The sequence below is a fragment of the Leptonychotes weddellii genome, chromosome 7 (genome assembly GCF_054177405.1).
Source record: "Leptonychotes weddellii isolate Sample4059 chromosome 7, ASM5417740v2, whole genome shotgun sequence".
Taxonomy (NCBI): domain Eukaryota; kingdom Metazoa; phylum Chordata; class Mammalia; order Carnivora; family Phocidae; genus Leptonychotes; species Leptonychotes weddellii.
The window spans coordinates 29,224,594-29,249,508 of record NC_138375.1 but is presented as its reverse complement, the minus strand read 5'-3'; the positions used below and the strand labels follow the sequence as shown (position 1 = coordinate 29,249,508).

Genomic DNA, 24,915 nt, shown 5'->3' with positions numbered 1-24,915 from the left:
TGGCTGCATAATATTCCATTGTATATATATACCACATCTTCTTTATCCATTCATCTGTCGATGGACATCTTGGCTCTTTCCACAGTTTGGCTATTGTGGACATTGCTGCTATAAACATTGGGGTGCACGTACCCCTTCGGATCCCTCCATTTGTATCTTTGGGGTAAATACCCAGTAGTGCAATTGCTGGGTGGTAGGGTATCTCTCTTTTCAACTCTTTGAGGAAAATAGAGTTTTCCTCCATACTGTTTTCCAGAGTGGCTGCACCAGCTTGCATTCCCACCAACAGTGTAGGAGAGTTCCCCTTTCTCCGCATCCCCACCAACATCTGTCGTTTTCTGACTTGTTAATTTTAGCCATTCTGACTGGTGTGAGGTGGTATCTCACTGACGTTTTGATTTGGATTTCCCTGATGCCGAGCGATGTTGAGTACTTTTTCATGTGTCTGTTGGCCATTTGGATGTCTTCTTTGCAAAAATGTCTGTTCATGTCTTCTGCCCATTTCTTGATTGGATCATTTGTTCTTTGGGTGTTGAGTTTGATAAGTTCTTTATAGATTTTGGATACTAGCCTAAAGCTGTAAAAACCCCAGGATTCCAGAACTGCAAGTTTGTAATATTTACTTTTGACTGGGGCTTGAAAAGGAACAATAGGGCAGTTGCGAAGTAGAATATTAACTGTATATTCATATATGTTCATAACTGATAGGGGAAAAAAGAGAGGTATAATTAAAATGCCAAGAAAATAATTATTCTTAGTTGATCTGTTTGCTATATAGCTGCTTTCTGTGGTCAGACTTTGTAGTGGTATCTGCAGTTTGTCTGTTATGCAGTTCTGTATCAGACATCTGAGTGTATAGTGCAGTGAGTCGGATGAAGGGCCCAGGAGATGGCTGACTGGGCTGGAAACTCATCTCTGCCATTACTAATTAGATACTTCACTGCAGGGGGCCTCTGAATAACTGCAAGTGAGGCATAGCACGAGTATTCCCCTTGCGGGGTTGTGTGAGCATTAAATGAGATAATACATAGGAATCGTTCCTGACATATCTTAAATACTCAGTGAAAGCTAGCTATTTTTGTTTCTGCTAAAGAAATTCCAACCATGGAAAATTTTCACTTTTCATATATGATAAATCAGATAGCTTATTTTATATAATTTGGAACCTCAAATGGAATCCAGAATATGGTGTTTTGGGAGTTAGCACCCACTATTGGGGTGACATTATATATCATATATAATTACATATAAATATGATGTTGTATATAAATACAATATATTATCTATAACATATAAATATAATCTATATTACATAGGGTGCCCTAGACAAGACTCATTGTTGAGAGTCTTCCAAGTCTGGGGCAGGTTTTATGAATGGAGGGTGGTAGGAAGGGATTTGTAGGGAAAGAGGAGGGTTTCTGTGAGGCAAAGACACAGGAGCTGAATCAGAGAAAACCTGCAAATGAAATAAACAGGTTGGGGATGTGTGGGAGAAGGTATGGCTGCCAGTGGGGATGTTCCTGAACTTAGATTTTTATATTCTATCATCTCAATGTCTTTTTACCATCATTTTCAACTGAGTTCACTAAAGGACATTTTACAATGTGAAAATGTTAATGTGAGATTTAAATATAGAAGTCCCTGGGAAAATAGAATTGTCCTACAATATTTTGTTTTGTGTCAAATTTGCTAAACACACTTGTTCTATAAAAATGAAAATACTTGCTTTGTAACCATATGTATGTCCCTCAGTGTACTGCTTGCCTTTGAAAATGCCAGTGATTTAAATAGCTGCTTTAGAATAGATTTCAGCTTGTATTTATCATTGGTCTTAACCAATAACATATAATCTTTTTCCTGAGAGGCTAAGATTTGTCTCCCTCATCCAAGATACATAAGATTTCAAATAATTTAATTTATAAATAGAAACAATAATCCTAAAAACATCCCTCTTTGAAAGAGATGAAACTTTTTTCATGGGTTCCAGCTAGATATTCCCAGGGGCGTACTGCCCCTCTGATGGCATACTTAGATCAAAAAACCAAATCTCTTCACCATTTGTAAGTCTCTTAACCCTTTAATCATGGATCAGGGAAAAAAAGCTCCATTTTGTGAATGAATTCAATATCCTGTTTTCTTTCTTATATTTCTCTTTCCCTTTACTCTTCTTTTTTTTCTCTCTCTCTCTTTTTGGTGCCTGACTGCAGAAAGAGTTGGTTCCTCCAGAAGCCTGCCTCCTGGGCCATGAGGTGTAACCCCCATGGATGGGCACCACTTGGCACCTGAATGGGAAGGAGCTGAATGCCTCAGATGATGCCCTGGGCATCCTCATCACCTGAGGGACCCTGGTCATCACTGCCCTCAACCGTTACACTGGGGGGTAGGAGCAATGTATGGTCTGGATGCCTGCAGGGGCCATGGCCAGCACACCAGCCACTATGACACAAGCCAGGAATTGAGGAGGACTCAGGAGTTGAGCCTTGAAGGTGTATGGGACAACCTTTATCTTGAATTTTTTGAGTCCTCACATATCATTCTCACACCTTCAACAATGAAATTCAGCTCTCTGCCTTGTGTGCTTAGACCCGAGCCCAGTGCATGGTGATAGAGATCTTTCCATAGTGAGTTTAATTTTCATAGTGAGATATTTCTGTGGTGAGTTCAATCAAATCATGAATCAGGTGATTGTCACAGGTGATTGTCTCTTGCTAGCCCGTTCTGTTTCCCATTCCCCCCGTTTCTTACTGTTTTTCATCTCCTTTCCCTTTGGGAACAGTTTTTGTGATTAAGAGAAGAAAAACAATAAGAAGGCTCTTACCATGCAGGGGGAGCCATGCTGTGGTATCATGATGTGAGCTCACTTCGCTCTGTGACACTTGTTCTAAATCATACATGCTGTTGTTAAACTCTTGCATTGTTTCTCATTTTAGAGGGGAGTGACCCTATTTGACACAGATTTTCAATGACAATATTTTACACAGAAACTGCACTGAATAAAGGACGATAAGGGATACAAAATTGTCCAAAATGGTCTCTGCATCATGAAAAAGCAATCTCTATTGCTTTTTCAACTAACCAGTTAAGAATTTCATTCTGGATCAAGCAGAGGAAGGAGATGGAGGGTAGGAAAAATATCAGAAAGATAAAGCAGGGAATTTGAGAGAATTTGTTGCTGAATAACTATAAGATTAAGAGTTAATCATTGTATGGTTTATAGTAAGAAAATAATTATTTTTTACTGGTTTTGAGATTTTAAAAATCCCTTAAGCCTAATTGCAATAATAATCTGTTGGTCAGTGTTTATTCATTACTCACTCTGTGCTTAGTACACAACAACTGTCAGGAATGTGGCCATATTGGCCATGATCCCTAACCTAATTATAAGAACGGAGACAAAAACATTAATAAAGTTAGAAAAATCAAAATAATTCTAATTATCCCCAGGAGACTATTGCTGTAGGACTACAAATTAAATCAGTCGTAGGCAGACATATATCAAAACTCAAATCCCATGACTCAGTGGGTATTTGAGTAGGACAGATTTTGAGAGGCTCTCACTGAAAACTTTTTTGCAGATGAATAAATTAGATAAGGAGAAAGAATTCAGAGCTCTTTTGAACTTTTCTTTCACCAACTAGTCTTAGGATGGCATAGTTATCATTAAGGAATATATTGTGTATTTCAGATTTAAGTGATAGGGCTGGTAAAATATAATTTGTGTGATGAATATTTTAGAAGCACTTAATTGCATTTGAAATACCTCTTTAGGGGGCCAGGATATCAGATAAAATGCTCACAGGCACCACCTCCGCATTTCCTTTGGTACAAAGATCTGTGGGTGGAGAAGCAAAGGAGGGAGGGCCAGCTGCAACTTTGGGTGAGGCCACAAAGGCACATCTTTCAGATGGTATTGTTGGCACTGCCCTATGAAGTCTCTAACTTAATTTCAGTAGAGCAAAATAAATATAAATAAACCTCCAGGCAAATGAATATGTCACTAGAAGTAGTATGGGTAGGAAAGATAAAATGGAATCCGGAATTCTGGCAGCCCTAGGTTAGAATTTGCTTTATCACTTATGAGCTGCAGTTAGTCTGAGCAAGCTGTTGATATTGTCTGCTTCCCCTCACTATAAATCCCTTGAAGGTAGAGATTCTGTCTTTAAAAAATGTTTTTATGATTATAAATATAATTGATATTCATGGTAGAAAGATGGAAGAACAAAGTAGAAAATAAAAGTCACCCTTTATGTAAATACTATAGCCCTGAACATTTTGTGACACATCTTTCCAGATCTTTTCTTTCATGTGTATATATTTAATCAAAATTGTTATTATTTAAATATGTCCATGTCCTGGTTCTTTTTATCCCTAGTGCCTGGTATATAGAGAAGTTTAACAAGTGTATGTTAAATGAATAAATAGCCTTGAACCTCTTGGCCCTTGGATCCACCCTAGAAAAAATGGAATATTATAGTGTCTGGAGTTCTGAAGGTTGAATGAGATGCTGGGTATGCAGGGCTCATTCATTGACTGGTATACAGCAGACACCCTGTAATTCAAAGTTGTTATTGCTATTATTTTTATTTCTCATTGAAAAGGGAGAGATAGACTATATAGTGTGATTCAGAGGATTTGAAATCATTCATGATGGCCTTTACTTACAGTTTGGAGACAGGTAGTAAGTCTAATGTAAAGTGTTTATAATGCCAGAACATGGGAATGTGCTACGAAGCCTAATACAGAAATGGCATTGTATTGGCAAAACCTGTCACTGAAGTCAGGGATATGAAAAAAATTGAGCTGGTTACAGAGTGTTTTGCTGTGGGCGTGGTGACTTTTATCTTAAGCTGTTTCTTTTTCTTCTTCTTTTTTTTTTTTCTTAAGCTGTTAAGATACAACTTGGCCTCTAATACCAACATGTTCATGACTCAAACTCCCTAATGTTAAGGATCTCAAGTCTTCTTTCTTTCTTGTAGGTTTCTTTGTATAAACCTGTTGTGGACCTGGATTGAGTATAGGAAATGCCTTTAGTGGAGCCAGAGGCAAATGTTCCCCTGGGTCCTTGATCCTCACTCACTGGAAGTGCTAGTAGGATTGGAGCCATAGGTGGGCAGTTACCTTGCAGAATGCTGTAGAGGAGGAAGGACCTCAGAAATCCACCATCCCAGTAACTTTGTTTTCCACACAGTGAACTAAGGCCGAAAGAGATTATGTGAATTTCTCAAGGCCACACACCTAACTGGTGGCGCAACTAGGCTTAGAAACAAAGGTTCCTGTGAAGCAGCAAAATGTAGAAGAAAGAACACAGGTTGGAGTCAGGCTGCTTTAGTTTGAATCTTGGTTCTGCCACTTAATAGGTATTTAGAGGGCTTTGAATCTCTCTGAACTTCATTTTCATCTGTAAAACCAGAATAAAATATCTAGGGCTGCTATAACAAATTATCATAAACTCGATGCCTTAAAACGAAAGAAATTTATTGTCTCACAATTCTGGGAGCCAGAAGTCCAAAATCAAGGTGTCTTTGGGACTATGCTGCCTCTGAAGGCTCTAGGGAAAGATCCTTCCATGCTTCCTTGTAGCTTCTGGTGGTTGCTGGCAGTGCTTGAGTTTCCTAGGCATACAGCAGCATCACTGTTGTCTCTGCCTTTGTTGGCATGGTCTTCCCAATGTGTGTCAGTCTGTTTCTGTGTCTTCACATGGCCTTGCTAGGACCTCAGTCATTGGACTTGGGCTTCACTCTAATCCAGTATGGCCTGATTTTCACTAATTACATCTGCAAAGACACTATTTCCAAAAAGGTCACGTTCTGAATTTCTGGGTGGGATAAGAAATTTTTGAGGGATGCTATTTAACCCAGCACACTAGTGTATAGCACTTTTGCCTGGATTAAATAATATATTGTCTACAAATTATCTAGCATGGTTGCTGGCACATATGTTAGTTCATATGTTAACTCAACAACTGTTAGTTCTCTTCCTTCCTTTCCAGCCCCACTTGGCCACTGTAGAACTCCAGAACACCGAATTCATTCTGTTTCCAGTCAGCATCTTTCTCCTGAGATTATGCTGGTATGTTCCCAGCCTTCTTCACTGGGCTGGTTGTAATTGTTTTGGGTATCCATTCTTTTATTGAGATTCTGCACATTTGTAGCTTTCCTAGTTCTAATTCTCAAGGAGTTTTACCGTAAATATAGTTGGAGAAAAAACAACAAAGGACTGTAGGGTGCAGTATCAGTAAAGGGAGTGCTTTTTATTTAATTAGCAAAAACAAAGAAGTACATCCAATTTCGACAAGGATACTGTGAAAAAGTAAACTAATAATACCTTTGTTGGGGCCCTTTAAACTGTTACACCTTTTCCAAAAATCAATAAAAATATTATACTTTTGCTTTATTAATCCCAGAACTGGGAATCTGTTCCAAGGTAATAATTCAATATAGAAAACACCACGAATATTTATCAAAACATGATTTATGATAGTAAGACTTTGGAAATAACATAAGTGCCTAACAATAGGGATAGTTTAGATAAAGTATGGTTTGCCCATTTGAAGGAACATTATACAATTATTAAAATAATTATAAATATGAAAAATATGACTTATTGTTAAGTGAGAAAAGAAATTAACAATTACAAATAGATTCATATGTGTCTGTAATAAGCACATGGAGTAATGTCAGAATGATTTAATTTTTTTCCATGTTGTATATTTTCTATAATTTAAAAATATTTCTGTATAATTTTAAATAGGAAAGTGATAATGTATGGAGATAATCCATACATTTGGGTGACTTGGTAGATATCCCATTTCATCTTGGGTGCTAGAAAGAGGCTGTGATGCTTACAACACTGCTGTTGGCATTAGGTGGAGGCAAATGTCATTTCTCAAACAGACTAGGACAAACCGGTTTGTGGAGAAGTAGCTAGCCAGGGGATTCCTACCTGCATTACCAGTGGTCAGAACTCATGAGTTATGGGGCCAGTGAGTAACCCTGACCACAGACCAACAGCCCCCTCCAAGAAGAACTCAAGTAGATAGATGCTAATATTACTTACATCAAGAAAAGTCTAAAAAGTCAAAACAAATATGTAACAACAAAAACAAATTGCAAAAATTTTTTGGTATGATTTACATTTTGTTTCTGGTGAATACATAATAATCCTCCCCTCCCCCAACAAGTAAGGAGAAAATGAAAATATTATTGAGATACATAAGTTTAAAGGTTATTGTAGGTTACTTTGGACTGTGAATACAAATTTAATAGAGATGATACAGCTTAATGATTTATCTTTTTGATACTAGTAAAGTCAAAGAATTCATAACTCATTGTCTCAATTTTATTTCCTCATGCTGTTAGTTAATTCTGGTCATTTATTTGGCAGATATTTATTGATTTTTTTAAAAAGATTTTATTTCTTTATTTGGCAGAGAGAGACACAGCGAGAGAGGGAACACAAGCAGAGGGAGTGGGAGAGGGAGAAGCAGGCTTCCCGCCAAGCAGGAGCCTGATGCAGGGCTCAATCCCAGAACCCTGGGATCATGACTTGAGCCGAAGGCAGATGCTTAATGACTGAGCCACCCAGGCGCCCCAGATATTTATTGATTCTTACTACAGTCTTAGACTTGATTTCTTGTAAAGTGGGATATCTCATGTTAATTTTCTGAATTTCTATTTGTTAAGTTTACTATTACAGTAATTTTACAACATTTCAAAAAGAAGGAAAACATACATCATTAAGTTTAAATTCCATTGTATCTTCTCAAAGAAGTGGTTCTCAAATTTAATGTGTGCAGGAATCACCTGAGAAGATAGTTAAAAATGCAGTTTTCTAGGCCTTAACCTCCGAGGCTAGAGGTGGAGCCTGGACATCTTTGAAAGGAGGAAAACAAAGGATTCTGTTGCAGGTGGGCTACGGTTCATAATTTACAAAAGTGAAAAGTTAGCCACATGAAAACATGTGCCCAGAAATATTTTCCTTAAATATTTGAGGTTGAACATTAAGTATCACAGTGAAAAAATAAATAAATAAAAATGAAAAGTATTAAAAAATTGGCATTGTTTACCAAAACATGGTTTTTCTTTTCCTTTTTTGGAGGTATGTAAGGAAAGCTCATCACCAAGCTGTAGATGATGTCAACTCTTCTATTCCTAGCACATTTTTGACACGTAACCCTTTTATTTCACAACAAACATGCTGAGGCAATGTTCCTTTTCTTTTAAGAGCTGATGATTGTCAGTTAATTATATCACACATTGAAGGAAAATTAATAAGGAATGCATTCAGCTACAACTTGCATTTTCAGTATTATTATCACATGGGAGTACATTTCAAAAACTAATATTAGAATCTAGATTCTCGTAATGGAGTGTCTACTGTGAAAACCATGTGTAATTGTGTTCCTTAGACTGCATTGTAAGATTCATCCATCCTGTGGTGTCTGAGCTATGAGATAGTAATGCTTTTCTCTGTTAATGAGACACTTTCCTCAGTATGCTAGGTCTTTCTATTTTTCTTTCTTGAGAAAGCAGATGGGTGATTTATTTAAAATATGTCTTACAAGAGAATGATATATAAATCAGTTAAGCCTCACCTTTTTTCATAGGTGCCTTTACCTGCAGAATTATCTAACATAATAAAATGAGGGTAGACTCTAAATTAAAGATTGTTAAGGCAATGTTTCTTAAACTTTTTATGCATAAGAATAATATACTATTTATAATGTGTTTATTAATATTCAGATTTTTGGGCCTCCGTACCAATTTATTAAGTCTTAAGTAAGGACTGAGAATTTACATTTTAACAAACATCCCAGTTTGTTAAACACTGATGGACTGCCGTATATACTTTGAGGATTTCTCCTCTTGGGAACTTTATAAAATAGCTTAGGGGAGGTAATTTTGAGTGGTATGTATTAAGACCATTGCAGGAACTTACTTTGAACCTTAATTAAGGGGAGTTTAGCAGCTTAAAAGAAGCATTGCAAAGTTTTCCAAACATGGATTTCATATTTGTATGGCTATTGGAAATAAGTAAATCATTGTATTTCCTTTTGGAAAGCCATGTATTGGAAAGTCTGGCTTTTAGCAAGACCAGAAGTTATCAGGAAATCCAAAACCCTGATGATAAAAGAACCAAAGGAGTAACCAAGTGTGACAGTGATCAGTGGCACTATGCCAGGCAGTGCTCTGAGCTTCTTATATGTATTAATGTAGTTAGCTTTACAAGTATCCTGTAAAGTATTGTTATTTGCTCATTTTACAAATGGGGAGACAGAGGCAGTGAGAAGTTAAGTAACTCATCCCCTTGTGAGAAACAGAGCCAGGCTTGTTCAGACCCTGAGCAGTCAAACTTGGGATCTGGGCCTCCACCACTGCACTATGCCACCAACAAAGGGCCGGTTCTCTGGGCAATTCATTTACCTTTCAACCAGACTAGGGGTTTTTTATATTAAGACAAGTACCTACAAAGACAAAGCAAAGAACTGCATGCCACTTAGAGCTTTTTGACCTACAGTTCCTAAAATTTCTAGAGAAGGCCAACATGAGAGAAAAAATAAAAGTAATAGCAAAGGCATTTACTTAAGTAGTTAAATTTTCTTGAACATTTGCTCTCAGAATAACTATAATCTTTTTGCTTGTATGAGTGCTTTACTTCGCTTAGAGTCTAGAGTAGACAGGAAATTTAGGGATCATTTGGCTCAACAGTAAGTATTTCTCTAATTAATGAATGAAAAGTTGGGCTCATTTTGCACATCTACAAGGATGTTCTGTAGGCGGATCAATCCAACAATTTGCATAACTATCCTTAGAATTATGGAGGGAATTTTAGAAGTGAGTTAAGTCTAGAGAGAGTAGATGTGCAGATGTGGTCCCATGTCAACCTCCAGGGAGGGTACACTGGGAAGACTGGGACCCCATGCCTGAGTGGGATGATCTATGTGCCTGGGCTTCAGCCTGAGAGTCTAGGATGAGTGGAGGATGGCTGCCCAAGTAGGGTGGACTTGGTTTGTACCAGTGGTTTCTTTATTAGTTTTCTGTTGCTGCTGTAACAAGTTACCACAACTTAGTGGCTTGAAACAACAGCAATCTATAATCTTACAGCTCTGTGCATTGGAAGTCTGATGCAGATCTCACTGACTTAAAATCAAAGTGTCAGCAGTGCTGTGTTCCTTTTTGGAGGTTCTAGGGGAGAATCCTCTTCCTTGCTTTTTCCAGCTTGTAGAGGCTGCCTGTGTACCTTGGCTTGGGACTCTCTTTCTCCATTTTCAAAGCCAGCAATGGCAGGTTGAGTTTTTTTTGTATTTTATCATTCTGATTTCCTCTCCTATATCCTTCTTCCACTTTTAAGAGCCTTTATGGTTATGCTGGGCCCACTCAGATAATGGAAAGTGATCTTCCTTTTTTAAGGCCAGCTCATTAGCAACTCTAATTCCATCTGCAACCTTAAATTCCCCTTTGCCATGTAACCCAACATATTCATAGGCTCTAGGGAGTTGGGCATGGACATGGACATGGATATTTTGCAGAGATCTTGATTCTTCCTACCACAGCTTCCTAAAGAGTAAGGCGATTAGGGAGAAGGGATGTATTCCAGGATGTAGGGTTCAGTCATCCAGGACTGGCTGGATCACTTGGAAGGAAAGCCTCCTGCTCCTGTTCTTGGCAGTTGCAGATTCTGGCAGAGGCTGGTGGAGGGAGTGTGAGCTGGTTGGCAGAATGAAGATGGAGAGACGGTCATACCTGGAAAGGCTGACAGATTCTTGTTGACTGAGAATGCCTCACCTTCTATGCACTGACTTCATTGAGTTGTTTCTAATGGTTTTAGAGAAAGAAGGTACTAAGGATTTTTCTCTTGTAGAAGGAAAAACCAAGTCCCTCACCAGCTCAGGCATAGGACAGGTAGGGAGGAACACTTACAAAATTGGAATCCTAGGTAAAAGAGGTAGAAACATGAGCCACATATGTCTTTGATTGAAACTGAGCCTGCCTACCTTTCCCCTTCCCTCCCTCCCTTCCTTTCAGTTTTCGAATTTGTGCTGTTGATGTGTTTTGGGAAGGTATTATTACATAAGCACTGCTATTATCTAAACAGGTTGTGTGTCCGTAGGGTCAGAATTGGGTTCATTCTAATAGAAAACATCACTAATTAATAAGAGCAAAATTTCAGTCACATTTTTAAACTTTATCCTACCAATTAAGAGCTAAAGCATTAAGTGAAAAAGAGCATGATTTGCAGAGTGGGGGAGGTAATACAGAATCTACTTAAAAAAAATTATACAATTGAATGTTGGAGGTCTTTGTTTTATAAGTTAAGCAAAGTGGAAGTCGTATATTTGGACCCAAGAGAAGAATCACATGACCTTCTGAGTGAAAAGAAGACCACAAGTCATTAGTCATCTAGTTGATATTATTTAAATCACGCAAAATGCCGCCTGTATATAGTTACAGGACTTTCCATTTGTTCTCCAAAGCAGACTAGACCTGCCTTAGGTCAGTTTATGTGCTTACCTAATTCCTGTTGTTTGGGTGTCTGCATGGACAGGAAGATCGAAATAGTTGGGGACTTGCCTGACAAAGCCGAAGCTATTGGAAAGAGTGCTTTGAACTGAGGCATCATGGGCCCCATGTGGTGAAGAGGAAGCCACAAAAAGCATCAGAACATAAAAATATAGGTCATATCTGCCACCCTGGGCACAGAGGGTGCGCCTTCTTGCCACCAAGAGCCTGGGAAGGAGGCTCGAAGGATATACATCGGGAGATACATTACTGTTGACTACAAAGGGTAGACATTTTTGTGTCTTTGACTCTTTTTTCTCCCAGTAGAGGTACCTCTCATCTCCTGCACTGGATGGGGGGGCACTGGGTGGAGGGGGTGCTGGTGGTGGGGAGGTTGCCAACAGACTTCCTCTGGAGAACTGCATAGATTTTTCAATCGTTTTTGAAGGTTCTTTGTATAAAAACAAAACAGAAACAAAACTTTAGTATGCAAAGCATTGAACTTTTAGCGAGTCTCTTGTCAAAATGAGCTTATTTGAGCGTAAAGTAAAATGGCAAAGTTTAAAGGAGAAGTGAGTGGCAACCTGATGAAAATAACCAGAAATAGCCATTCAGCAGGAAGAATGTCTTCTTAAATTCTCTTTATCTCAGTTCTTCCAATTTGCCTGGCTCTAGGTGTCTTAAGTATGTTCCAAGAGGAGCTTTACCTAAGGGCACTCAGTGTTTACAAAGCAGGGAGATTTTTCTTAAATACTGGCACTCTGTCCTTTCCCCTAAAGTCCCACTTCTGCTATTTGACTACTTTTTGCTTAACAGTCACACAACCTCAGGCTTCCTTTGCTCATGTGTCCTCCAGCTCCATCTCTATGTTTCCTTCCCTCATAGGGTGACTTTGCCCTTCTTCTGAGTCCTTGATGCTCCCCAGAGCTCCTCCTTGGTAAATCATCTAAGCCTTGCAGACTCATGCCCCTATGCATGAAAGAAATCAGAAATAGAAAGAAGATTATTATTTGTATCCATGGCAATCCAAAACAGTAAACCCATCTGATAGTACTAAACTTTTATTTATTTATTTATTTTGCAAGTTCCACCTGCTTTAGGTCAATCCAATCAAAATCAAAACTAGCGTTTGGCAGACTGTGGCCTGAGGGTCAACTCCAGTTTACTGCCTATTGTACAGAATTGTTTTTACATTTCCAAACGGTTGAAAAAAATCAAAAGAAGAATAATATTTTAAGATACGTGAAAGTTATATGACATCCAAATTTTAGTGTCCAAAAATGAAGTTTTATTGGAACTCAGTTGCTCTTATTCATTTACGTATTGTTTAAAGCTGCTTTTGCTCTATTTTGGCAAAATTGGCTTGCAAAGCCTGAAATATTTACTATGTGGTCCTTTATAGAAAAGGTTTGCTAACTCTTGATTTAAATCCATTTTAAAATTTACGTATTAACTAGTCAGTTGTCCACTAGAGAGCAAGATTCTCAAGGGCAGAAATGCTATTTTGATCATTATTACAACCTTGGTGGTTAACACAGTGACTGACATGTAGCCGTTACTCAGTTGATATTTGTTGCAAAGATTTACAATGATGTAACTTATAGACAACTTTTAGAAACATACCTATTACATGATACCTGTTTTGGCAACCAGGCAAGAGGTGCATACTTTTGCTCCCTAGCTTTCCTCTTCCCTTATACATATTATGGAACATTTACACTTAGATTATAGTAAAACTTTTTAACTGGTTTTTAAAATTTGGAATATATTGAGTTTTCTGTAATTGGAGATTTTGTTTTTAAAATTATGCACTCTTCTCAGACGCTGTGTACTGGTTATCTATTGCTGTATGCAAACTACCATAAACCTGGTGATTTCAAATAAGCATTATAGCTCATGACCAGAAGGGGGTGGTCCTCTTTTTGTGCTTAGCGCAGCCATGGTTCATGGTCCCAAGAAGCATCTAAAGTGGGAAAGTGATTCAGTTCCAAAGCAGTGGATGCTGGATAAATTGACCTGTGTGTTTGCCCCTCACCCATCTACTGGTCCCCATAAGCTGAGATAGTGACTCCATCTCATCATTTTCCTAAGGAACAGGCTTAAGTATGCCCTAACAGGGGATGAAGTAAAGATCTGTTTGCAGTGTTTTATTAAGATTGATGGCAAGGTCAGAACTGATATAACCTACCCTGCTGGTTTTATGGATGTCATCAGCACTGACAAGAGTGGGGAGAATTTCCATCTGATCTATGACACCAAGGGTCGCTTTGCTGTTCATCGGATTACACCTGAGAAGGCCAAGTATAAGTTGTGGAAAGTGAGAAAGATCTTTGTGGAGACAAAAGGAATCCCTCATCTGGTGATCCATGATGCTTGCACCATCCGCTGTCCTGATCCCCTCATCCAGGTGAGTGACACCATTCAGATTGATTTGGAGACTGGAAAGATTACTGATTTCATCAAGTTTGATACTGGTAAGTTCTATATGGTGACCAGAGGTGCTAACCTGGGAAGAATTGGTGTGATCATCAACAGAGAGAGACACCCTGGTTCTTTTGATGTAATTCACGTGAAAGATGCCAATGGCAACAGCTTTGCCACCCAGCTCTCCGCAACATTTTTGTTATTGGCAAAGGCAACAAACCATGGATTTCTCTTCCCTGTGGAAAGGGTATCCATCTCACCATTGCTGAAGAGAGAGACGAGACTGGTGGCCCAACAGACCAGACCCCAAGAGACCCCATCTCTTGAAGGAAAGAGTATCAAAGAAGTTTTGGCCTTTCTTGATCTGCCATAGGCTGCTTCTAGTTTGGTTTTTAGCTTTAATAATTCCAGTTAAGTACAACAGCACCCCCCCCCCCCCGCCTGCTGCATCCTCCTAACACATGATCTTTTTTCAGCTGTCTTTCAAGCTCTTATTTCCAAGCTCTGGAACTGTCAGGTGTGTAGGCAAGGAGAAGACCAGCTCAGCAGCCCAGGAGAGGCAGAGATATGAGGGATTGGTCGATGGACACTGAATGCATTCTTTGGAAAGTGATTCAGTCCCAAAACAGTTCCCCCCTCCTCCTAAAATACCTAAAATAGGAGCTAGGAGGTCTGCAGGCTCACTCTGGACCCCAGCTGCTTGGAAGGGAAGTCCTAAACTACATTCCTATATACTTAATGATTTCTTACATAATATAGTTTGGAAGATATGCTAATTTCCTCCCCTCCCTCCCTCTCCCCCTCTCTTTCTTTCCTTCTCTCCCTCTCTCTCTCCTCCTTTGCTTTTGCTTTCTCTCTCTCGCTCTCCCTTTCTCCCTTTCTCTCTCTCTTTCTCTTTTTCCCTCCCTCCTTTCCTCCCTCCCCCTCTCTCTCTTCCTCTCCATTTCTTTTTTTCTTTTCTCTTCTTTTCTTTTTTCTTTTCTTTCTTTCTGTCTTTCTTTCTTTATTGGGAAGAAAAATCAGTGCTGCCCCTCACTGGATAGAAATAGGTAGCTAAAGAACACATTGGCCAAAATAATGTCAGCTCGGGGCGCCTGGGTGGCTCAGTCGTTAAGCATCTGCCTGCCTTCAGCTCAGGTCATGATCCCACGATCCTGGGATCGAGCCCCGCGTTGGGCTCTCTGCTCGGCGGGGAGCCTGCTTCTCCCTCTCCCACTCCCCCTGCTTGTGTTCCCTCTCTCGCCGTGTTTCTCTCTGTCAAATAAATAAATAAAATCTTTAAAAAAAAAATAATGTCAGCTCAGAGCCTGGTTTTTCTCCTCTCAGCCATCTTCCATTTGTGTACTGTATTGCTAGGGTGCTGTTCCTTTTTGCTGTAAAGAAATTAGATCTGGTTTTCTAAAGATGCCTTTGTTTAGGCTAATTCTCTGACCCAAAGATTGGAAATCAGAGGGATGTAACCGTTCAAAAGGATGTCTTCTGTATATGACTGTATATGGGGGTGAACAATGTCAGTAATTTCTCCAACAGATATAATTTTTGGAGGATTTGCTTAGCTTGTATTACAGAGTTTTGAGAGGAAATCTAGTTGCCTGTAACATGGAAAAATGCATATGATAAATGTACAAGATCTAAGTATTATTTAAATGCACCAAAATTTTATGGTGATGGAAGGCATTTCAAATAGTTATATTTCCCTATCCATGGGAGCAATGCATCTGCTGTATTTTTTTGACCTTTGAGATCAGCAAGGTTACAGCCTTGTGTGGGTTCACCAGATGAAGAATTCACTCTGTCCTGGGTCTGGTTTGCTACCTGTTACTTCCTTTTCTGGAAGCTCTAGGCAACACCCTGCCAGAGCATTTGCTTTCTCTATGTGCCATGTGAGGTATTTGTTTCCTCCTTTGGTGGCTGATGACTGAGAGCCTCTTTGCACATTTGCTCTGGTGGTAGGACTCTTAGCAAACCCAAGCTGCTGTGGTTTGCACTGAGAAGCCTGCGCATGTGGCCGCTGTAAAAGACAGGCAGCGGCAACTTCCTTGTTCTGTAAAAAGTCACGTAGGTAGGGTTGTGGGCCTTGATAGTACATTTTCTGGGGGCAGTGACAAAACCCCTGAAGTGTTCACAGAGAGAAAGGAAAGGGTCTCGCTTGGTGTTAAAACTAGAATTACACACATCTTTTCCTTTTCTTTGTGGCACAGAGATACATAAGAGAGGGGACTCTTCATGACAAGCCATAACTGGAAATTAAGAACACTGGTCTGTGGTTTCTATCTGTGTTATTGGTGGTGGTGGTGGTGGGGTGTGTGTGTGTGTGTGTGTGTGTGTGTGTTTTGAGAGCCTTGAACATTCATTTGAGACTGTACTTTTTGTGGCTTGTCTGGGCTAAAAGTAATTCATGTCCTAGTGATGAGTCCTTCTTTTAGCTAAAAGTGAAGCCTGTTCCATAATTGCCAGATACTATAAAGATAGCACAAATCTTAGAAAAGCATTTTGTGGTATAGTGGAGAGTTAGATATCTGTGAAATTATATCTGTGAAAAATATCTGTGGTAAGACCTTGTCAGGAGAGTAGTTTTGGTGTTTGTTGTGAAGCGGTTTTCTATGAAACATTTTCTTTCCCTTGTTTCCCTATGGCAGAATTGATAGTTGTAGGTTGTAGGTTACCTTCTTGGCATTTGTTTTTTATAGTCCTTAAGCTCCTTTTTCCCTAAAAAGTATTATAGTTTCTGCCACTGGTGGATTCTCCTCACTAACTCGCTGCTAAATTATTTGTAATCAGTATCACTATCCTTCAGTGTAGAGATTCTGGAAATCCCCACTGACATCCTTTCTTGCCAAATTTGTCTCTGGTTGCCTGCCCACAATATTTTTTCCCCTAATCTGGCCAGTCATCTCTGACTTACTTTAGCACATGCAGCATTTCAGAGTTTGACATAGTAGCATGCTGCACAGATTTGAAAAGAAGCTTTCTAGTAGAACAGTGACCATAAGTCACCTCAAAGAACAGTTGAAGTTCTTTGGATGTGGGAAGAAGCCTCTGGAGAGCTAGAATTTTCCCCCTGGGCTGTAAGTGGTTTGGGGCTAATCAGAACCTTGTTAGCATCATAAAGAGTTTTATACACACTTCTAGTTCTCCAAGATTCGTTGACAAGGTGGTTTTAAGAGCTCAACCCTCAAAGATATCTATAAAACTTTTCAGATATAACCTCACACTCTACTCTTCAAAAACATTTTTTGGAATTTTAGTATGTATATATTCATTCAATTATTAATAGGAAAACATATCTGATCCTTGGTTGTGGTTTTGTAGTTAAGAGGATATAAAAACCAATGAATGTTTTTTGAGCACGTGCTAGATGACAGACCAGACATAAGTACTTTATTTAGCCCATACTGGTGCCAATGAGAGCAAAACCAGATAGTCACTGAGATTGTCAAAACCCTGTGGAGAGGGAGGCTGGCTGAGCAAGTAATTAACCACAAGCTTGGGTCAAGGCATAGAAGAACGTGACAGCTGTAGCCTGGTGCTGGCAGCATCTCTTGCACACGCAATCCAAATCAGTGGTTTTCCCTTGTTTCTGTTGGTTACTTTATCTTTTAATTTTAATTTTTAATTTTAGAGATTTTATTTATTTATTTGAGAGTGAGAGCGAGCGAGCGAGAGAGAGCTCACACATGAGCAGGGGGGAGGGGGAGAGGGAGCAGACTCCCCGTGGAGCAGGGAGCCCGACGTGGGGCTCGATCCCAGGACCCTGGGATCATGACCTGAGCCGAAGGCAGACGCTTAACGACTAAGTCATCCAGGCGCCCCTCCATTGGTTACTTTATATCTTGGTGCTTCCTTATCTCTTTCCTGAGCCAGATTTCCTTTGTTTGTGACTGTGATGCTCCCATACGTTCCCACCTTTTTTTTTTTTTTCCAGGATCCTGATGTCTCTGTCTTTCTCCAGGTAGCCTGATTATATTCTTGATTATTCCTTTTTGTTTTTGGAATTTATACTTGTGAGGTCTCAACTTTGGGTTAGGCTGACTGTTCAGAGACAAATACTGATTCTCTTGATTCTCTTTGGCTTCTTGTCGTCTCTACTTGCCACCATCCCAAACCACCACCTCTGTATTAAACTTGGGCTGCAGTTGTACAAGAGTTTTGCTGTCTGCCGGTGGCCATGAATGTAAGCTTTATTTTAAATTTAAAGAAACGTTGAAAATAAACTTTTTTTTTTGCAAATTCTATCAAACACTTAAACATTCGGGAATGTTAACATTAATTCTTAATTCAAAATAATGACATTTATAGGATACATCCCGGTATTGGGAAATACGAGGTTTACTTAAATCTGGTATTTTATATATGCTTGATCATTAATCCTTCCTAAAATTCAGTGACCATATTGATTCAACTTTATAAGGTTAAGCAAGTTTTCCAGATAATACCCCGGATAACTTTTTTTTCAAATATAAAATACTTAAACCAACAAGGAAATTATAAAAAAACATATAAATTATGCTTTAGGGCTTGATTAAAGGGCTATTTGAATACAGATAGAAGACAGCTTTGCTGTCGGCTGATAAGGCCTGAGATGATATAGACCTAGCAAGGGTGTTTGCATTCTATCAGTGACTTCTGAACACCCAAAGCACAAGGTTCAAAGGTTGGCCTTTGAACTGTTCACTGTTCTGTCATATTTTAGAATTGCATTTCCTTGAATCATAGCAGGTAACCTGGGCTTGGTCTTGACTCAGAGTTGTTCAGAAAGGTTAAAGAAAAACAACTATTTTTTTTTTTTTTTTTTGCTCATGGAAATGCCTGTCGCAGATCTGACCAGTAGCCATACCAAGTAACTCATAATAAAATGCATGAGATAACTTACTATAAAATGCAGGGGTTATAACTCATAATAAACTTGATCTAAGAATATAAACATAGGGGGCACCTGGGTGGCTCAGTCGTTAAGCGTCTGCCTTCGGCTCAGGTCATGATCCCAGTGTCCTGGGATCGAGCCCCGCATCGAGCTCCCTGCTCCGTGGGAAGCCTGCTTCTCCCTCTCCCCTCCCCCTGCTTGTGTTCCCTCTCTCACTCTGTCTCTCTCTGTCAAATAAATAAATAAAATCTTTAAAAAAAAAAAAAAGAATATAAACATAGTTCAGCCTGCTTATGTTCATCCTACTGGGCTCTTTTTGGGGTCTAAGGTCAGTGATGGCTTTTTGGCTTTTAGAATTTGATGTCTGGTTTTAGGGAAGAATATGGAATATGATTTTGGTGCAGGGCAACTGGCCAGAATAGTTTGTTTTCTGTTTTAAGTCCAAATATGAAGATAAGATTAAATACATTTCCTTGCCATTGTGCCATGCTTAACTTTTAAGCTCCGTATTATGTATATAAAAAAATTATGCTTTCTACTCTACCAACTTCCAAAAAAATTTGAAAAAGAATACAGGAGTTTTATCCATTCAAAGTCTCATGTTGACCCTGGTGCCCTGAGAGTTTCCTTGAAGAGAAAGGCAGGTTATGCACCAGACCATTTCTTTTTCTAATACCACCTTATATAAGGAATATTGAAATGTTTGTCACTTTATTTTTCCATGGAATTGTGCCAAACCCCATCTACTCTATCCAAGTAGGGGAACTAGATTTCCTCACTTTATACTACCTCATTAACTATATATGTATGTGCACGTGTTTCCAGTCTCACAAATGTGAACTTTTCTATTTTGCTTTCTAACACGACAGAACCGTGAAGATCAATGATTCTTGTGACAGTTCCTGGCTTTTTTGTTCTTTTAGCTCTTTGCTACTCAATGGATAGAATGGGTATCAATGTGAGTGTCCATATCTTTCTGTGGTTTCATGTTTTATAGGTTGGCATAGTTTATTCATTTTTGTTGGCTACTTTCAGAATGGTAATTTTAAGCTCCAAACGCCCAAATGTCTAGCCCTTTATTGACACATTTTGGGGACTAGAGGTGTGCTGAGTAAGCTGACACCAGTGTCCTGCTAGAAGTGTCCTGTCCAAAAGCCACCCACTCCTGGGCTCTGGAACATTAGGCTCTTATTATTACCCTTTCCTTAGGGCAGTAGAAGACTTGGATTACAATTCCGAGCTAAAATTTTTACTTTGGGAATTTTGTGCACATTCAGGCATGCAAACTTCTTTTCACATAGTACCTGTCTACCACGTGGCAGCTTCAAAACTTTTGCTTTGCATAAATCCCTGTTTGGAGCATTTAAGGTGTACCTCACCTATGTAGCAATACATACTCTTCTCCTAACATGTTTCCTCCTTTGCCTACAAAATTCCCAGCTTCCATGTGGCAGTTCATGCCTGTCTTAGTCTGGTAGAGCTGTAAATGTTGCTTACCTTTAAATACCTGATGGTCAAAACAAACAAACAACTCTCTTTTGTTTAGCTAAAGCTTCTCCTTTTTTTACATTTTGCCCCCTGAAGTCCTATCTTAACCCTTTTTTCACCTTAGAGATCCCCACATATACCTTAAAGGAGAAATTTGGGCAGAATATCACTCCTAAAACCTTGCTAAAGGCATGGCAAGATAAAAAACATGAGTTGCATTTCTCTGGCCCTGTTGTCCATTGACCCATAGAAGTGTTGCTCTGTGCCTCATAATCCTTTGGCCCTGGAACTCTACAACAAACATTGCCTTTACGTTTTATCGGTTTTCCAAATGTTGCGGAATTTGACCTCAGCTTTGCCATCACTGGGGAAGTAGATTGAATAAAAACATTTCACATCAGGAGTCTACTAAAAATTGTTAGCTCTCTAAATGCAGGTTCATCTCTTTGGTTCCATACTGTGATTGCTCTAACAAACACAAAAATCACAACAAAATACAAGAAATAACTTCCCTGCTTTATTTCACGTAGACACACTTGTTGAAATCTGCTCAGGTCTCTGTACAGGCAGCACTGTATTTGGGAGCCAGTATCGCTTACTATTTTTTCAGTACTAAATGTAATTTTATTCTCAAGAATAAACAATTAAAATTATTTGTGTATATGTACGTATATATCACATATTATATATAACATATACATGTAAGTTATGCATATAATTACATATGGAATTGTCATGAGCATCCTCTTTAATATTTGTGAAACATCTATCATATGCATAGTGATAGGCATTTAGGCATGGTGGGGAATGCAACAAATTATATAAATCTGTAGTGTGTCCTCAAGGGCCTTGACTTTGCAGTTGGGCAGACAGATACATTATTTATGAAGATGTAAATAACTATCCAGATAGGATACTGAGAGTACCAAATGTCTGGAAAAGGCTGCAAGTGCTCCTGGAATTCATGCCATGCCTGTGGAGGTCAGTGCTGTCAAGGTCCTGCAAAGAAGCCAGTCCGATTGTCTCTGAAATGGAATGATTGAAGGGTGGGGCATGGTGGTGGCAGAGGAAAATCCTGAAGCACAGAGGTCTGAGTTAGGTGGATGAATGGGAAGATGACTGTCTGCGATGTTCTTTTCTTTCCAGAGAAGCAAGAAGAAGATGGATGACATAGATGAAAGAGAAGCAGCATAGGAAGAGAACTTCTAGCCTTGACCACGAGTTGTGTGACCTCAGGTAGGTCCCTTACAGTCTTGTTATTCAGTTGCTGTATTTTTAAATGAAGGCTGGTCCACTCTGAAATAAGGACACATTTTTGAGACAAAAGGTTAGCTGAAAAAGTCTAAGCAATTTGTTTATGAGACAGGAACTATATAGATTACTTGCTGCTCAGTAGTAAAATCATCAAACATCATCATTCTAAGGTACTGTCAGTTTATAATCATGATTGGAGGATAGCTTTGGTAAGGGCTGAGAAATGTGCTGAGAAACACGGTGAAATGGAATGCATAAAACTAGGTAAAATTAATGACAACAGGTCTTAGGTAGTCGCAGAAATATTTGAGGGTTTAATCAATGAAGTGACAGGATCTAAAGTTTAAATTTATAATTTAGTTATCTTCTGAAGGTACAAAGCTCATGTTCTTATTATGATACAGTGAGTTCCCTAGCCTGTAGCTTGTAAGCTAAGCAACATCCTGGGTTTTCAGTTACACAAGAGATTTGAGTGTGTTAGATTTCAGTAATGACAGCTCATTAAACATCCCTGATTCCCCCCTGAGTGAGCTAGAGTCCCATTCAAAATAGGCTGCAGTGAGTGAGGCTTGAAGAAAACAGAAGTATACAGCAGTGGTCCCAGCAGAAGTGAAAGCAGGCAGTGCACACCCACAGCAGTTTATAGCTTATGGAGAATGAGGAGTGATCTGAAAATACACCTGAGAGGAAATGGGTATGTGAGAAGAGCCTTGGAGGAGAGACAGATATGAATCATGCCCATAATTCAGCTCAGTGGGAACTTGAAAAATATGACAGACAAAACTCAAGGATCTCAATTCTGCTTTAAAGGTAAAGGGAAGTAGAACAAGGATTATGGCACTGGGAACAGTATGACTAAATGATCAATTCTCACCTTCAGTTCACACGAAAGAGTTTACCTTGCTTCCCACCACTACCCCCACCCCCACATGCACATATTCTAGGTAAATTGAATGAAATTTTTTTTGCTTTTTATTATGGAGCTCAGTTGTCCCAGGCCAAGAAAATAACCTACCCTAAAGTTGTTGTTAAATGCACAAGAAGGGATGTAAATACGAAGTTAGGTCTAAACTCTCCACTAGTTAGAGAATCCAAATGAAAATAACATTGAAATCATCCTTTTGCCTATGAGATGGGGGAAAATAATCATGTGTCAGATGGTGTTGGTGCCCTGCTGATATCCCTGTGGGTGACCCCAGAGTTTGCCTGCAAACACTTCTTAGACATGCCAACATTTTCCTCTGTCTTTCTTGGAGGGCATTCCCTGGATACAGGAGCACGCACAGGTCAGATGGAGAGTAAATGAAAGATAGTGCCTTGGAGTGACCCTCCCTCAACCACTGAGGGTTAAGCCATTGAGGGATAAATACTCCCTTGCCTTTTTTTGAGATAATTCTAAGTTGTGTTCTATGCATCCTCTGTGAAGGTCTCCTGAATGATTGAGACCCAGTTGCTCATACAATAAGGTGATCAACTCATTCCAGATTTTTTGGGGACTGCCCCATTTTTGGAATGGAAAAGTCCTGTGTCATGGGAACCTTCTTAATTCCACATAAACTCAGACAGTTCACCACTCTACCATACAGGTAGCTGGCTAGTCTGTGTATTCTTTATTGGTCTCTTCCCTTCCTTTTCTCACTTGGCCACTCTCTCACAGTGATTCCTGGCATTGTCTTCTAACTACTGCATACTTAGAATTATGAATTTTTTTCCTAATGCCTTTTATCTGCACTAGTTTCTAAGCTGTTAGGGTAGGAACCCTGTTTTGCTCAGTACAGTCTGTCCACAGACTCTAACACAGTGCATGAAGCACAGTTCATACTCAATAAGTATTGGCTGAATGAATGGACCCTGTATCATTAACCAAGTGATTTAATAGACATTATTTGCTGCTGCATGTCAGTGCCAGCTTATTTGTTCCTCCTGAGTTTCCATAGATACCTGCCAGTCACATTGATCAGGCTGTCGGTGATTAGGAATAATTTTACGGAAGTGATGTATTATTCAAGTCTTCTACATCTTTTAGTCATCATGCTATTATTTTTTTAAGATTTACTTAAGAGAGAAAGAGAGCATGTGTGAGCTGAGGGAGGAGCGGGGCGGGGAGGGAGGGAGTGGGGGAGATAATCTCAAGCAGACTCGACACTGAAAGTGGAGCCCAATGCAGGGCTCACTCAGTCACCATGACTCTGAGATCATGCATGACCTGAGCCAAAACCAAGAATCGGACAGATGCTTAACCAACTGAGCCACCCAGCTGCCCCAGTCATCATGCTATTATGCATCCCAATACAAAAGTTTAAGAAAATACAAATGGAATAATGACAAAAATCAACATGTAAGTAGTCGTTATCTATCTAACACATCTATCTATGTGTTCTCATTTAATCCTTGGAGTAATCTTGCCATTTAATATAAGTATTCCCAGTTTACAGAAAGTTAAAACTTAGGATTCTTTGCTCATAATAACACACCCAAGCAAGGGCCATGTTTTTCACCACCAACCCCCTTTCTTTCTTACTACATTATGGGATTCACTGTAACGAGCCTGCAGGTAATCTCCCAAACCCACGCACGCTCATAGAATCCTATGGAAAGCAAATTCTGCAGCCAAAAATCACGGGTCACAATGGGTTGGCTCTTCTTGGTAGTTAGTTTTTCACTGCATTAAAAAAAAATCTCTTCAGTCCCACTGCCAGTAATGTCTTTTGCCATAGTTTTCCTCTCAAACACTTGAAAGAGTTCAAATGTTTGTCATTTAACATCATTTAATTTCCTGAATAAAGAAACAAAACAAAACAAAACAAAACAAAATTCTGGAGGCTTAGGCATATGTTTATCATTGATTTTAATTTCCTGTTTATCCTTGTAATTATGATTTTCTTTAGTTTGCTTATGAAAACCATAATGAGTATTTGAAGTATATTTTCTGTCCATGCGACATTTTTCATCTTAAAAGAGCAAGCAATCATATATAAGACAAAAGTGTCAACAGATAATTTTTCTTCTTAATTACTGTTTAGATCACTTGTGAGCTTAAATCTGGTTACAACCCATCTTTTATACTAGTATATGTCAGATAAGAGATTATGCAGCTAAAATCCTCTGAATTCTCTTGCAGCCAGTACTGATGGTGGAGTTTAAGAAAAAATGATGAAGAATGTTTCAGATGTTCATTTCCAAATGCATTGCATTTCTTTTTCAATTTTAAGGGTAATATGCAGTCATTAGAAAAATACAGAGGCATTTCCCTTCTGTACCACCTTGACCACCACTTTTACCTCTAAGTCATCTCCCTTCCCAGTAGTAACCATGCTAATAGTCTGAGGGTGTGTGTGTGTGTGTGTGTGTGTATTTCCAGATAGAAAGAGAAAAATAACAGATATA

The 24,915-nt window shown here is 39.1% G+C and overlaps 1 long non-coding RNA gene and 1 pseudogene across 1 annotated transcript in view; both read left to right on the top strand.

Annotated features, from left to right (window-relative positions):
- The window catches only part of LOC145722561 (uncharacterized), a 126,324-nt gene that overhangs the window by 72,426 nt on the left and 28,983 nt on the right, over positions 1 to 24,915 (top strand). Inside the window, exon 2 of the long non-coding RNA XR_014146902.1 lies at positions 21,421 to 21,510. This is a non-coding gene — a long non-coding RNA (uncharacterized LOC145722561). The remainder of the gene's footprint in view (positions 1 to 21,420; positions 21,511 to 24,915) is intronic.
- Positions 13,288 to 14,249, top strand: LOC102733168 (small ribosomal subunit protein eS4, X isoform-like; annotated as a pseudogene).